Source organism: Bison bison, unplaced genomic scaffold (genome assembly GCF_000754665.1).
Source record: "Bison bison bison isolate TAMUID 2011002044 unplaced genomic scaffold, Bison_UMD1.0 scf7180017864177, whole genome shotgun sequence".
In the NCBI taxonomy this organism is placed as follows: domain Eukaryota; kingdom Metazoa; phylum Chordata; class Mammalia; order Artiodactyla; family Bovidae; genus Bison; species Bison bison.
In genome coordinates, this window is record NW_011494749.1 from 2,926,783 (window position 1) to 2,943,200 (window position 16,418).

Sequence of the window (16,418 nt, forward strand, 5' to 3'; positions counted from 1 at the left end):
GTGTTGGAGAAGACTCTTGAGAGTCCCTTGGACTGCAAGGAGATCCAACCAGTCCATTCTGAAGGAGATCAGCCCTGGGATTTCTTTGGAAGGAATGCTAAAGCTGAAACTCCAATACTTTGGCCACCTCATGCGTAGAGTTGACTCATTGGAAAAGACTCTGATGCTGGGAGGGATTGGGGCCAAGAGGAGAAGGGGATGACAGAGGATGAGATGGCTGGATGGCATAACTGACTCGATGGATGTAAGTCTGGGTGAACTCCAGGAGTTGGTGATGGACAGGGAGGCCTGGCGTGCTGCGATTCACGGGGTTGCAAAGAGTCGGACACGACTGAGTGACTGAACTGAACTGATGCCCAGGAGTGGGATTGCAGGTCATCCTGTAGTTCTGTTTTTAGTTGTTTGAAAAGCCCCCATATTTTCCACAGTGGCTGCACCAATTTACACTGCCACCAACAGTGTAGGAGGGTTCCGTTCTTTTCATATCCTCTCCAGCATTTATTGTGTGTGGATTTTTTGATGATAACCATTCTTATGGTGTGAGGTGATATCTCTTTGTAATTTAGATTTGCATTTCTTTAATTATTAGTGGTGTTGAACATCTTTTCATGTGCCTTTTGGCCATCTGTATGTCTTCTTTGGAGAAATGTGTATTTAGGTCTTCTGCCCAATTTTTGATTGGGTTGTTTATTTTGATGATGTTAAACCTCATGAACTGTTTGTAAATTTTGGCAACTAATGCCTTGTCGGTCATATCATTGGCAAGTGTTTTCTCCCAATCTGTGGGTTGTCTTTTCATTTTGTTTATAGTTTCCTTTGCTGTGCAAAAGCTTTTGAGTTTAATTAGGTCCCATTTGTTTTTGTTTTTATTTCCATTTCTCTGGGAGACGGATCGAAAAAGATATGCCTGTGATTTATGTCAAAGAGTGTTCTGCCTGTTTTTCCCTAAGACTTTTATTGTGTTTGGCCTCACATTTAGGTCTTTAATCCATTTTGAGTTTATTTTTGTGTGTAGTGTTAGAGAATGTTCTCATTTCATTTTTTACATGCAGCTGTCCAGTTTTTCCAGCACCATTTATTGAAGAGACTGTCTTTCCTCCATTGTATGGTTGTGCCGTCTTTGTTGTACATTGATTGATCATAGGTGTGTGGGTTTACTTCTGAGCTATCTTTATAAAATAGAAACAGACTCACAGGCTACAAACTCATGGTTACCAGAGGGGAAGGGTAGGTGGAGGGATAGTTACAGAGTTTGGGGGTTTGATATGTACGCATAGCTGTATTTAAAACAGATAGCCAACAAAGACCTACTTAGTGTATAGCACAAGGGACTCTGCTTAGTATTCTGTAACAATCTAATTGGGAAAAGAATTGAAAAAGGATATGGGTGTATGTATAACCATCACTTTGTTTTATATCTGAAACAAACACATCACTATTAGTCAACTATATCCCAATATAAAACAAAAAGTTTAAAACGAAAGCAAAACAAAACAAAACAAACAAAAAACAAAAAACAGGTGGGAACTCTAAATATATTCTTCAGGAAAAGATCCCATTATCAAATATATCAAACACTTCACAGAAATTCACAGTGCTTGATGGTTATAAGCACTGTGGTGATAAGCAGGTTCCTTATCAGACCTACTATTTCTGATATCATCAGAAACGCAGGGGAGGGAGTGGGACTGCAAAGTGCGTTGAGGATCATATTTGCTTCTACTTGATGTTTGATATTTCTAGGTTGACTGGTAGCTGGGGTCCAGAAGCTACCTATAGGTGCAATGAAATTCTCTAACACTGCCTTTGCTCTTTCCCTAAAGTCTGCTGCATTTGCCCTAGATCCCCACTCTTGCTATTCAGGTGGTATTTTAGACGCTCATGATATGTAGACTGAGATTAAACAAACACTGCATTTAGAGACTGATTCAGTGGAAAGAGGAGCTTCAGATAGGATGTGGTCCACCATCCACTGACATGCTGACTTGGAGTTTCTCTTTCCCTTGTCTGTCTTTGATTGGAAGTCAGTTTTCACCAACAGTGTTTGACTTTCAGGGTTACTTTTCTTTCTAATATCTTAGACCACGTTATATACTAAATTCTTTGCTGTTAAGTAAAATCTGTATTTATAATTCTTAAAATATTAAGAATATAGCACAATAAATGAAAGAAGATTATAGGAAATATTCCTGCTTCTTCCCTCCTTTTCTCCATTACCTCCCTTACTCTCTTCCTGTATTTCTTACTTTCTTCTTCTTGCCTTTCTTCTCTCTCTCCTCCACTCCTTTCCTCTCATCTATAATCTGTTCCTATTCCCTGCCTCTGTTAGACTAAACACTGAAAATTTATTCAAGAAACTATGAACAAAATTTGTTCTAATTATCCATTGCTATTTAACAAATCACACAAAACTTAGTGGATTAAAATAACATTTAAACTTATGAATCTGCAATTTGGACTTAAATTAGAAGAAAAGGCACACCTGTTCTTGTTCTGGGCTTCCCTGATGGCTCAGACAGTAAAGAATCTGTCTTCAGTGAAGGAGACCTGGGTTCAGTCCTTGAGTCTGGAAGATCCCCTGGAGAAGGAAGGATACCCACTTGAGTATTTTTGCCTGGAGAATCCCATGGACCAAGGATCCTGGCAAGCTACAGACAACGGGGTTTCAAAGAGTCAGATATGACAGTGACTAGGCATGCAAGAATCTTCATGTTCTATCAGCTGAGGTAGCTTGATTTGGGGCTGGAGTATTTGCTTTTAAGATGGCTCACTCATGAAAAGAAAGTTGATACTGGTTGTTGGCAGACTAGAGGCTCAGATTCCTCTTCTCAAGCCTCTCCATGGGCTTGATCTTCTTTCTACCATGTAGGTGAACTTCTAGGGAAATGATTTTAAGAGAGGGATTTGGGTGGAAGCTATACCACTTTTAATGATATAACCTCAGAAGTTATATAGAATTATTTTCTACTCTTGCATAAGCTGAAGCAGTTACAAATGCCCACCCAGATTTAAGGATGAAAAGTGAAAGTGAAAGTCAATCAGTTGTGTCTGACTCTGTGACCCCATGGACTGTAGCCTGCCAGGCTCCTCTGTCCATGGAATTCTCCAGGCAAGAACACTGGAGTGGGTAGCCGTTCCCTTCTCCAAGGATCGAACCTAGGTCTCCCACATTGCAGGCAGATTCTTTACCAGCTGATCTACCAGGGAAGTTCAAGAATTCTGGAGTGGGTAGCCTATTCCTTCTCCAGGAGATCTTCCTGACCCAGGAATTGAACCAGGGTCTCCTGCATTGCAGGTGGATTCTTTACCAACTGAGCTATGAGGGAAGGCCCTGAATTTAAGGATAGGAGGGGATAAGGACTCCACTTCTTAATGAGGGAGTGATAAGCTTCTGGAAAAGCACATGAGGTGGAAAACATTGCTGTATCCATATAGACTACAAAGGAAGACACATTTCCTAGCCTCAGGTTGGGATTTTAGACAAGTGAACAATTCCATGGTACTGTGTCATTGTGTGACTAGAGGAGGACAGGATCTATGGAAACCTAGTACTAAAGGTTTCCTGGAGGAAGTGACAGCCATGCTGAGATCTAAAAGCTGAGTAAAATCAGAAGTTTAAGTTTGAATGGAGGCAGAAAAATGTTTCAGTGGTTTAGTTACCACCAGGATAATAACATTCTGCTATAATCTTCCCAGAGTTTATAATTCTGATCCCTGTAAAAATGCTGATACTCTTAGAAACAGTAGCAATTCTTCATGGAAACTCACCTTAGTTGAGTACCTCCCATGAGTCAGACATTGTGCTACTCACTTTCTTTGTATTCTTCACCTAAAATTTTTATGAAGATTTCACAGAATAGTATTATCCTCTTATATAATTGAAGAAACTGAGGCTTAGATACAATTTAGCTGATGCATGATCTAAATCAAGACCTGCCTGACATCACATCTTCGGCTACCTCATACTCCACTTTCAGAAATATGTGTGACCCTCAGAGGATTAACAGTTTAACAGCCAGAATAATATCAATGAAAATAAAATTAACAACTATTAAATGCTGACTTTATGTCAGACACTGTTCTAGGTTCTTAGAATATATAAGCTTCCCTTATTTACCAATTCTGTGTGAAATAATTCATCAGGCACTTTACTGAAAGAACATTTTCACTTGGGTGGTTAGATGGAGAAAGATGAGAACAGCAGATACTTGGGACAAGTGGATAAGGAGGAAGACTATGAATTTGGTGTCAGTGGTGGGATAGCAGGGCATAGGGAGAGGAGTGGGGATCCAAATATACACTGTCCACTGTTCAGTTTTGCTTAAACTACTCTGAAGATGATGATGAAGTAACCTTTGTGATCAAAAACAACCATCTCAAGGTTTCAACGGTAGCTATCCTGCAGTGTTCTTTGGAGGAGAGTGTGTGAAAGTCCCCTGCAGCCGACCCACATCTTAACTGTGATGAATTTCCTTTCTAGGTTCAGTACAATGTTCTGATATCTAAATTCTTTGCTATCAGGATCTTTAACTCTCTGACCAGACAATAAGGGACTTCACAGGTTACTCTTTTTCCTTGTCTCAGATCAGCAACATAATTTGTGGGGCTTCTTGTTTAAAGTGTGTTAAGATCTTCAAGACAGCAATAGTAGAGGCTTAAACCAAGTGTGAGACCCTGTACAAAATGCAGGCTACACACTCATGAAGCCATTCCTATCCCTGTCATTGGAAAACTACATATCCTACTGATGTCCTCTGTGTCTCAGTTGTACATGGTTTCTGAATGCAAGGCTCACCTGTGAATTTGGGTTTGAGTGGTGACATCAGTGCCCTATAGGAGATTCTTCTGTTCTTCTGAGAACAGGTAGCACATAAATCCTTGGGACTACTGGCCACAGTAAACCTCTTTTTAATTAAGTGCATCACTTTTCTTCCAGTGTTCTGACACCCTGAGGTTTTTAGGAAGATTTATCACTCTGGGGACCTGGCTTAATATATATTTCTTGTGACAGGTAGGAATATACCAACCCAGCAAGTTGGGCATAGAGAAACATGAATTGCTGATGGTCTGAAACCTTCCACTTCTTTAAATTTTGCTGATCATCAGGCTCCCTTTTCATAGGCAGTGCAGCTACCTGCTATTAGCTCTTACTTAGTTTGTGCTTCTTAATATGAAGACTACTTGCCAGGTTACCTTTGTAGCATTAAAAAATTTCTGACTTCAGAGCTAATTTCAAATAAAAGTGTACTTGGACTTATAATCAGACCAAAGATTGGGGAGTGCAGTGAATAAAGTGTAAGGAAATAGACTCTGTATCAGAATTTCCTTCTTAGGAATGCATACTGTGTTCATTGGTTTAAAATAGTTACCTGCCCGAGTCTTGTTTCCCACTGACTTTATTTAAAGATAGAAGGGTACAAAATAGTGAGTGCCTAATTACAATTCAATGGCTTGCCTTGCATATCACTGCTGATCATTTTATCGGTATTCTACTTGCTTTGCAACTAGATTTTACACTTCTCAAGCACCATGTTTTATAAAAACTTGTTTTATTAATATAGTAGAATGTTAGAATTGAATTACTTTAGAGGATATTTATTTTTACTCCATCCAAGAAGCATCTGTAGATTGGTTTTCCATAAAAGTGCTGTGATAAATGTTTGGCTGCCTAAATCACTAGATCCTGATTCCTCTTGCCTCTCAAAAGACTGCCTGCCAGTCAGGTGGAAAGAGCAAAATCCAGGGTCAAAATAGGAGAAAAGGGCTGCTCTGATATGAATTTGTATAATGGGAACACAAAGAATAGATTGGATAATGATTTAATTAATTCAGTTATAATTATTGAGCTTCGACTATATGCCTGGCATGCTACCAGGTGTGCATGATGAAGCAGAAAAGAAGATATACTTAATCCCCTCCTTCTTGGGGGAGAAAGATAGCAAATAGCTTTTCCTGGAGGAGTGAGAAGTCTTCATGCAGAAGGTGAAAGTTGAACTGAGTCTTCAAGCTTAAATAGAAGCTCAGTGAGTCACAGGGGCTTCAAAAAAGAATCAAAGGACAGAGTTTTTTTTTTGTCCCACCTCTCACCTCCTCTAGCTATTTCCTTTATAGTGTTTATAATGATGGCTGGGTATATGAACTGACAGTTTTCATCGACAAATTTTCAGTTAGCTGTTTTAGTGAGCTGTGGCAATTTCTTTCCATGGTGTCCTTTATTTCCAATACTTTGGACTTTTTCAGTTTTAGCATACACAATGCTATATTCTAGTCTTATTTCCCCTTTGTTTCATGGGAGGCTTGCTCATCCTGTTGTATTCCTAATAGTAAGATGAGTGATTCATCTGCAACCAATGTCTTTGTATTTTGCAGGTGAATGTAATGTATGCTGGGGGGTGGGGTGGAATAAGAGTGGGGAGATTAGGGTTGGCTTGGCTATCCTGGAATGAGTTCTCCCTGTGTAAGACTAATGGGCCCACTTTCTCTTCCAGGATCTTTGCTGCTGCCAGAAAAATGCTAAATATATAGCCTCAGCAGCATAGATCAAGTAGATGAACTTTTGGGGAAATGAGAGATTTTACATTTGTAATGTCAGCAAAGGGAAATGGGAGCTATAAAATTCTTACTTGCCATTAGTGTCACGTTTCCAGCAGGTTTCGATAATGTGACTGAATTTATATCCCAGGGAGATTTGGAGTCTTGATAGCTACTAGATTGTATATTTTGATGATAACTTCTTTGAACTGGCTTATCCAGCCATAATACCTGCAAGATGGAAGCACAGAAGACCACAGGGTGATCAACAGGACTATTGTGGTAAAAAATATGTATATCTAATTTTCTGAGAGATTCAAAGCCATTTGAAGCATTTCAAGTCTGTATTAGCAACAGACAAGTGCTCTGTTTTAAAGGTGAGTAAGTCAAAAAGGCCTGAGCTTTGATTTCGTTTACTGAAAAAGCACCAGACCTAGACTCATATCTGTGTTCAAATCTCACCTCAACCACGAATTAGCTGTGTTCACTGAGGCAAGCTATTAATACTTATCCTCTCTGGGCCTCAGGCTTCCCTGGTGGCTCAGATGGTAAAGAATCTGCCTGCAATGTGGTAGACCCAGATTTGATCCCTGGGTCAGGAAGATCCCCTGGAGAAGGGCATGGCAACCCACTCCAGTATTATTGCTGGAGAATTTTATGGACAGAGGATCCTGTCAGGCTACAGTCCATGGGGACACAAAAAATCGGACATGACTGAGTGACTAACACTTCTCTGGGCCTCAGTTTCTTGTCTTAAAATGGAGCTAAGGCCTGACTAGTAGGTGCTATATAATAGTAAAAGGAAATAGGGGATATAATGATAAAACATTTCATTAATAGTGCTATACAAATTCTTTTTTTTCCTCTCTTGCATAGTCCCTTGAGATGTCATGTACAGCTCACATTTGATCAAGAGCAAATTCTGTTTATCAATTGGAGGTGATTAAGCTAAGTGCTAGGAAATTTGAGATCTAGTTATCTCTGCCGCTTGAGCCAGTCATTCATTTATTTACTCATACATTCATTTGCTGTATTAGTTTGTAAACTATTTAATGTGCTTTGTCTCCAGTCACTTGATCTTTTGATGCTTCAGTTTTCAAACCTATGAAAGAATGTTAGTACTATTCCTCAAATTTCCTAAGAGGATCAAAGGAAATTCTATGGACCTACCCAAGGGATGACCCTTATCTCAAATAATAATAGCAACAACAATTTCAGAGAAATTAAGTTGAGATTGCTAATGGAACTCAAGGACTGGAAGGCAAAGGGAGAAGATCAGTTTCCAGGCGAGAGCAAGGCTTCCAGGAGTGGCCTCCTAGGGACTCTAGGATTCCCTGTGTTAGATACTGGGAAGTGTGTGTTTGAACACTATCTTGAGTGTAGTGGGATGACAGAAATTGAAAAGAGGCACCAACCATGCTATGGTTGACAGCCATGCTTGAAAATATTTCTTCGAACAGGTGAGGTAAAAGAAAGGACACGTTTTAAAATTTGGACTGCAAGGACAGGCATGTGACTTCCCCTGGCTGCTCAAGTTCAGTATCCAGCTAGCACCTTGCCAAGGAGGGCCATCAGCAGAGTTTCTAGGAAGACTAGGCATGAGTGGGATGAGGAACTTGTATCCCTGCAACATGAAAGAATGGCACCTGGTTCTGAAATATCTACTTAAAACTGAAGGGGAAACTCAAATGGGAGCTGAATTTCCCTCATTATAGTTGGAAGGGGCTGAGTCTTAGGATAATGATATTGTTAATCTTTTGTACCCTGATTCTATCCATCCTCAACCTGTTAAAGTGCTTTCAAAAATATAAAACAATAAACAAAATATGAAAGAAAAAGGAAACATGTTATATTCCCTTTCATCCAGCTAAAGGTCAGGTAAGGGTAGAAGATTTTTTTTTTTTTTTTTTTCAGTGTTCTGGAGCTGTCCCTTACCAGGATACAGAGGTCTTACTTCCTTTCTTCATCCCTCCATTCCCTCCTTCCTTTCCTTCTTTATTTCTTTTCTTTTTTCCCCTCCCTCTGTTCTTTTCTTGCTCCCTTTCTTCCTTTCATTGCAGTAGGTGGGCTTAGTTGCCCCATACCATGTGGGATCTTAGTTCCTTGATCAGGGGTCAAATCCATGTGCCTTGCATCAGAAGGCAGATTTCTTAACCACTCCACCAGGAAAGTCCCATGGGTAGAAGACTTATTGAAAACAGACTTTTAAAGATTTTTCCAACACCCTAACCCTTCCCATTATTTCTCTCATTCTCTTCCTCCTGTCTCCTCTTCACTCCTCCCTGCCCCCAAATCTTTCACTTTTCTCCCAGCCTTTACATTCTACTGAAGTTGATGCTTGGTCAAGCGAGTATCTTTACCTATCCTTAGTATGGAGTTCAGAGAAGGCAATGGCACCCCACTCCAGTATTCTTGCCTGGAAAATCCCATGGATGGAGGAGCTTGGTGGGCTGCAGTCCATGGGGTTGCTAAAAGTTGGATACGACTGAGCGACTTCACTTTCACTTTTCACTTTCATGCATTGGAGAAGGAAATGGCAACCCACTCCAGTGTTCTTGCCTGGAGAATCCCAGGGATGGGGGAGCCTGGTGGGCTGCCGTCTACAGGGTCACACAGAGTTGGACACGACTGAAGTGACTTAGCAGCAGCAGTATGGAGTTAGAATAAAGAGGGAAAATCAGATGGGATCAGCCTTTACCATGAGGTTCAGGGGATATAATTGATGAACTTAATCAACACATATCATTTTTAAAAAGATGGCAGTGTTATCAATGCCCCTTCTCCTACCCATGAGATGGCTATCTAGGAGTACCTTATTTAAAGGTACTGATTTATGACTCCCCCTTAAATTGGATGATGAATTTGGGACATTCACTTATCCTTACTGATTCCATTGGCTTCTTGCCTCATGGAATGTCAACCAGGGAATGTTTCTCTGAGGAGTTTATTCTATCCTCTTCCCCATTTCCAATGTGTTGTATCTTCTTGTGCTAATGTCTTAGGGGCATGCAAACCACAGTAGCTGGGAACCCTGGGAGACTGAACATTTAGAAGACTGCCCCAAATCTTAGCATTTATCTGTTCTCTGTTTAAGTTTCCAGGCTAAGAAGAAAAATAGCTTGTGTCATTATATATTCCTTTTTATTGCTTGGATGAAGTTAGGTACGAGGGATTCATATTATAGGTATGATTTCAGGTTGTGAAGACTTTCATCTTTCTAAAACTCTGTGTTGACTCTTTTAAGTTCTAGTTCTAAAAATTGGTCCTTCTTGTGGTTCTCGTGTTTTATATGTTAAGAGGCAGACACTGTTGGCTGTGGTAGCACTAAACAGAGGCTTTTCATTTATATTTTTGTAAAAGAATAAAATAATTATGTTTGGCTGTCAGGTAAAAGATGAAAAGCTAAGTATTGGCCTATTCTTTGTCCCTTCCCAACTTTCTTATAACTGTAAAACTTATTTTACAAATCAAGTAAGAACACATATGGGAAAATGGCCCTTTGAATGATTCTTTCAGCCATGGTAATATGATACTTATGCATAATGTTAAATTGCCATGATCTATTGTGTCCTTCCTCCTTGATACTTTAATTAATTACACATGTGATACAAACTATGTCTTGGCCGTAAATAATGCAGAGGAAATAATGCTAATATATAATGAAAACACACAAAGGGAGTTCAAATCCAGCAACAGAGTCAGAGTTCATCATAACACACATAAATATTTTACTTTAACTTTGTTCCTCATTAGGAAAGTTTGGCTTTTAGATTTTCATCATTGAAGAAGTTACCTTGTTTTTCTTCTGTTTTAAGATTTAAATATTTTCACATCATTCTTCCAAGGCTATTTTTTTTTTTCTGAATTGATACCTCTAGTATGTCTACATTTCTCTCCTCTCCTTTAATGAAAAGCTACAGTTAACTTTTAGTGGCATCCATGTGTCACACTGTAGAACCCTTAGATACAGGAATAATAATAGCAATAATAAAAACCAGAAGCCTGAAAAAAGAAGACAAATCTTCCTAAATGTTAAACTTTTATTTATATCTGAAGTTTTGAAAAAGGTCATCCAAAAATTCAAATGCATATTTTCTTACCTTTAGAATTCGCAAAACTCTGATAGTTTGTTGGTTAAGTTAAGAAACAAGCATCCTTTGCTTTTGCTTTTTAAATTTATGACATAAAGTGAGATCCTAAATCACAAACCTAAATGTAAAATGCAACTGCATAAAACTCCTAGAAGATAACACAGGAGAAGATCTAGATGACCTTGGATATGTTTTTAGATACAACACAAAAGACATGATCCATGAAAGATATAATGGATAAGCCAGACTTCATTAAAATTTAAAAATTTTGTTCTATGAAAGACAATATTAAGTAAATGAAAAACAAACCACAGATTGATAAAAACATTTATTAGAGACACTAGTGATAAAGGACTACTATTTAAAATATACAAGAAACTCTTAAATTCAACATTAAGAAGTCATTCTGATTGAAAAATGGGCCAAAGACCTTAATGGGCTTTTCACTAAAGTAGGTATATACATGGCAAATAAGTACATGAAAAGATGTTCCACATCATATGCCATTGCTGCTGCTGCTGCTAAGTTGCTTTAGTCGTGTCTGACTCTGTGCGACCCCATGGACGGCAGCCCACCAGGCTTCCCTGTCCCTGGGATTCTCCAGGCAAGAACACTGGAGTGGGTTGCCATTTCCTTCTCCAATGCATGAAAGTGAAAAGTGTAAGTGAAGTCACTCAGTCGTGTCTGACTCTTCGAGACCCCATGGACTGCAGCCCACCAGGCTCCTCCATCCATGGGATTTTCCAGGCAAGAGTACTGGAGTGGGGTGCCATTGCCTTCTCCATCATATGCCATTAGGGAAATACAAATTAAGACAATGAGACAACACTACACTCCTATTAGAAGGGCCAAAATCTAGAAGACTGTCAACAGAAAATATTGACAAGGATGTGGAACAATAGGGAATTTCTTGTGGGAATGCAAAATGGTATAGGTACTGTGTAAGACAATTGGGCAGTTTCTTGTAGAACGAAACATACTCTTACCATATGATCTAGCAGTCATACTCTTTGGTATTTACCTCAAGGAGTTTAAAACTGTATCCATACAAAAACCCGCAGGTATATATTTATAGAAGCTTTCTTCATAATTGCCAAAATGTGGAAGTGACCAAGATGTCATTTGGTAGGTAAATGGAAAAATAAACTCTGGACCATCCAGACAATTGGGTATTATTCAGTGCTAAAAGAAATTAGCTATTGTGTATATTTTGGATATGAATTCTAGGTCAATTGCTTCATTTACAAATATTTACTCAGTTCTGAGGGTTGTCTTTGTTTTGTTTATGGTTTCCTTTGCTGTGTAAAACTTTTAAGCCTAGTTAGGTCCCATGTATTTATTTTTGTTTTTAATTTCGTTCCTCTAGGAGGTGGGTCAAAAAAGATCTTGCTGCGATTTATGTGAACGAGTGTTCTGCCTGTATTTTTCCTCTAAGAGGTTTTTTTCCTTTTCTTTTTAATTTAATTAATTAATTTATTTATTTATTTTTGGCTCTGCTGGGTCTTTGTTGCTCTAGTCAGGCTTTTCTCTAGTCGCAGTGAGTGGGGGCTACTCTCTGGTTGCAGTGCATGGATTTCTCATTGCCATGGCTTCTCCTGTTGCAGAGCACGGGCTCCAGGACACCTCGGGCTTCAGTAGTTGTGGCACATGGCCTCACTAATTGCAGTTCCCAGGCTCTAGAGCACAGGCTCAATAGTTGTGGCCCCCAGGCTTAGTTCCTCAGGGCATGTGGAATCTTTCTGGATCAGGGATCAAACCCATGTTTCCTGCATTGGCAGGCAGATTCTTTACCACTGAGCCATCAGGGAAGCACCCTCTAGGAGTTTTATAGTGTCTGGACTTACATTTAGGTCTTTAATCCATTTTGAGTTTATTTTTGTGTATGATGTTAGGGAATGTTGTAATTTCATTCTTTTACATATAGCTGTAAAATTTTCCCAGTATCAATTATTGAAGAGACTGTCTTTTCTCCATTGAATATTCTTGCCTCCTTTGTCGTAGATTAATTGACTATAGATGTGTGAGTGTATTTCTGGGTTTTCTATTCAATGAGTGAAAAAGATGAAGATAAAGAAGATGTGTTAATAAAATAAGCCAGCCACAAAAGGACAAAAGCTGCATGATTCCATTTATATGAGCTCTGTAGTATAGTCAAGTTCAAGGAAACAGAAAGTAGAATGGTGGTAGCCAGGAGCTAAGAGGAGAGGCTAATGGGGATTTATTGTTTAAAGGGTATAGAGCTTCAGTTTTGCAAGAGGAAAAAGTCCTAAAGATGGGTTGCACAATGGTGAAGGTGGTAAATTTTATGTTACATGTATTTTACCACAATTAAAAACAAAAAGTAAGGGAGAAACCTTAAAGTTAGTATATTCTCAAGTTTTAAGTTGAAATTTCAAAAGAGTTTTTTTTAACTTGAATACCATTTATCCATATGTCTATGAATTCATTCAGCAAATATCGATCAACTATTGCATAACAAATTGGGCTGCCCCTTGCCATTTATTTTATGTCATCTTCCCAATAATTCTAGGAGAGAGAGATAATTAGCTACATTGTTTTCTGAAAAAAGGAGACATAAAAGAGATACTTGTCGAGAGTTACAGTGTCGCTTGACAGCAGAGCTTCGAGGATAGCCACTAGAATTTATCTGGCATGTCAGTTCTGATGGATGAGAAGGGCCTCCTGAAATGCTGCTTTGAGAATAAAATTGAAGCTATATTTGCACTCAACTGCCAGGGACAGGAAGAGGAGAGGCAGTTGCAGCTCTCATGCTGAGATTTGTAATCCTTCGCCCTTGTCCAGATCTAAATTCCTTTTATTATATATCAGCTGAATTTTGACACTGCAGAAAGTGTCAAGAAGCAGAGTTCCAGTCAACATAGATTAGTTAGATTGCTGTTTTTCAGAAAGTTGCAAAAAGCAAAATATTTAAATCTATAGGAAAAGGTGGGCTATGCATTTAATAAGCCTGACAACAGTAGCTATACTCATGGTGAAGGGTAGGTTTGTTCTTTTTTCTTCTCAAGAGAAAGCAAGTTATGGAAATAAGCACAATTTACTTTAGTTTATTTTCACACTTATGTGTAAAAATATGGTTCTTTATTCATCTAAAGGCAAAATTGAGTAAGTGTGTAATTCTGGCTAATAGTTCAGCAGAGTTGTCAGAAATTCAGATATCCATCAGGCAGCCTCTGTAATGTGTGTTCACACATTGCTTTAGCTCCCAATTCACATATTCTAACTCTAGGCAGTATATTTTCATCACTTCTATTAGGAATTAAAAATCTGTGAAATTTAATTTGAGTAGCGATTAAAAATAAAATTAAGTGCACCTCTAGAAAATGCTCTCTTTTTTTTTTTTTTGAATGTTGTTGTTGTTCAGTCACTCAGTCGTGGCTGACTCTTTGAGACTGCATGGACTGCAGCACACCAGGCTTCCCTGTCCTTCACCATCTCCCAGAGGTTGTTCAAACTCATGTCCATCGAGTCAGTGATGCCATCCTACTATCTCATCCTCTGTCATCCCCTTCTCCTGCCTTCAATCTTTCCCAGCATCAAGGTCATACCTAATGAGTTAGCTCTTCTCATCAGGTGGCCCAAGTGTTGGAGCTTCAGCTTCAGCATCGGTCCTTCCAATGAATATTCAGGGTTAATTTCCTTTAGGATTGACTGGTTTGATCTCCTTGCAGTCCAAGGGACCCTTGAGAGTCTTCTCCAACACTACGGTTCAAAAGCAATTCTTTGGTATGAATGTACCATTTGAGAATTTCTCAGCCTTAGAAAACTTGCTTTCTAGGACATTACAGAATTGAATGGACCATGAGCATCTTAGAAAGATGCTAGATAAATTTCCCTAAAGATATTTAAAGTATTGCAGATCAAGACTCTTGAAAAGTGATGAAATTGGGTAAATATTATACTGACACTTTCTTGTAAGATATAAAACCAAGAGTCTGAAAATACCTCAAATAGTAAATTACTAATGTTGAAAGATATCTATGAGGCCATTAAGTGACAAAGAAAGGAATCATATTAATCATGATATAGCAATTTTTATAACCTTCTGTATACATGTGTTTGTAAATGCATAAATAAAGATTTAAGAAATACACCCACACTAAAATATATAAAGCTACTTCCAAATAGGTGGTGAAGGCATGGGAAAGAACAAAGAAAAGATTGAATATTTTATTATATGTTTTTTTATTGTTTGCTTTATAAGATACATACTATTCAATTTTGTGACTTTTGAAACTTAAAAGGAAAAAACATGAACTTATTTTTGAAATCCTGTCTATATTCTGGCATTGTAAGTGAATAATACACAGTATAAAGAGACAATATATTTCTGTTGACACTAATTCTTCCAATCTCTTAGTCATTTGGCCTAAAGCAGTATTTTCTCCAGATTCTAAATCAAAATATATCAGTAGATTAAATCAATATAATAGGTCATTTCTGTTTCCTTCATCTCTGTTGACAACTTTTCTATTGAGTTGTTTGTCCTTTTCTTATTGATTTGTCAGAATTACATAAGAATTAAGTATACTAATCCTTTGGTAGTTTATATATTTTTAAAGTTTCATCCAGTTAATTGCTTGAATTTTCTCTTTTTTACAGTTTAATAATGAACAGAACTCCTTAATTTTAGTGTGAAAGTGAAGTTGCTCAGTCGTGTCCGACTCCTAGCGACCCCATGGACTGCAGCCTACCAGGCTCCTCTGTACATGTAACTGAGTATTTATATGTGTGTGTGTTTAATTTATGGTGTGTTATTGTGGTTGTGTATAATCCAGTGTACTCAATCCTTATATCACTGCCAACCATATATTTTCTTGACTTATAATGACTTACAACTGATTTTAGTTTTTTCTTTAATATTTGAATTTCTGATCCAGTTGGAGTTTGTTTACACTGTGATATAAGATCTCATTACATTATGGAAGGTGTTGTTTGGAAACACCTATTGTCCCAGTAATCATTTATTGAAAACCCTGTGTTTTTCCAACTGACCTGCAAGCTATGCCCATTCTATTGTAAATAAATTATAACTGCTATACACATGTGTCTGCTTTTGGGCTCTTTATCTTGTTCCATTATTCATCTATATTTGTACCAGTTTCTCAATGATTTTTGCTTATTCCTTATCCCTAAAACAAGATCAGGAGCTGATTGTGGCTCAGATCATGAACTCCTTATTACCAAATTCAGACTAAAATTGAAGAAAGTAGGGAAAACCACTAGACCATTCAGGTATGACCTAAATCAAATTCCTTATGATTATATAATGGAAGTAAGAAACAGATTTAAGGGACTAGATCTTATAGATAGAGTGCCTGATGAAATATGGAATAAGGTCCGTGACATTGTACAGGAGACAGGGACCAAGACCATCCCCATGGAAAACAAATGCAAAAAAGCAAAATGGCTGTCTGGGGATGACTTACAAATAGCTGTGAAAAGAAGAGAATGAAAAGAAAGGACAAAAGGAAAGATATAATCATCTGAATGCAGAGTTCCAAAGAATAGCAAGAAGAGATAAGAAAGCCTTCTTCAGCAATCAATGCAAAGAAATAGAGGAAAACAACAGAATGGGAAAGACTAGAGATCTCTTCAAGAAAATTAGAGATACCAAGGGAACATTTCATGCAAAGATGGGCTCAATAAAGGACAGAAATGGTATGGACCTAACAGAAGCAGAAGATATTAAGAAGAGGTGGCAAGAATACACAGAAGAACTGTACAAAAAAGATCTTTATGACCAAGATAATCATGATGGTGTGATCACTCACCTAG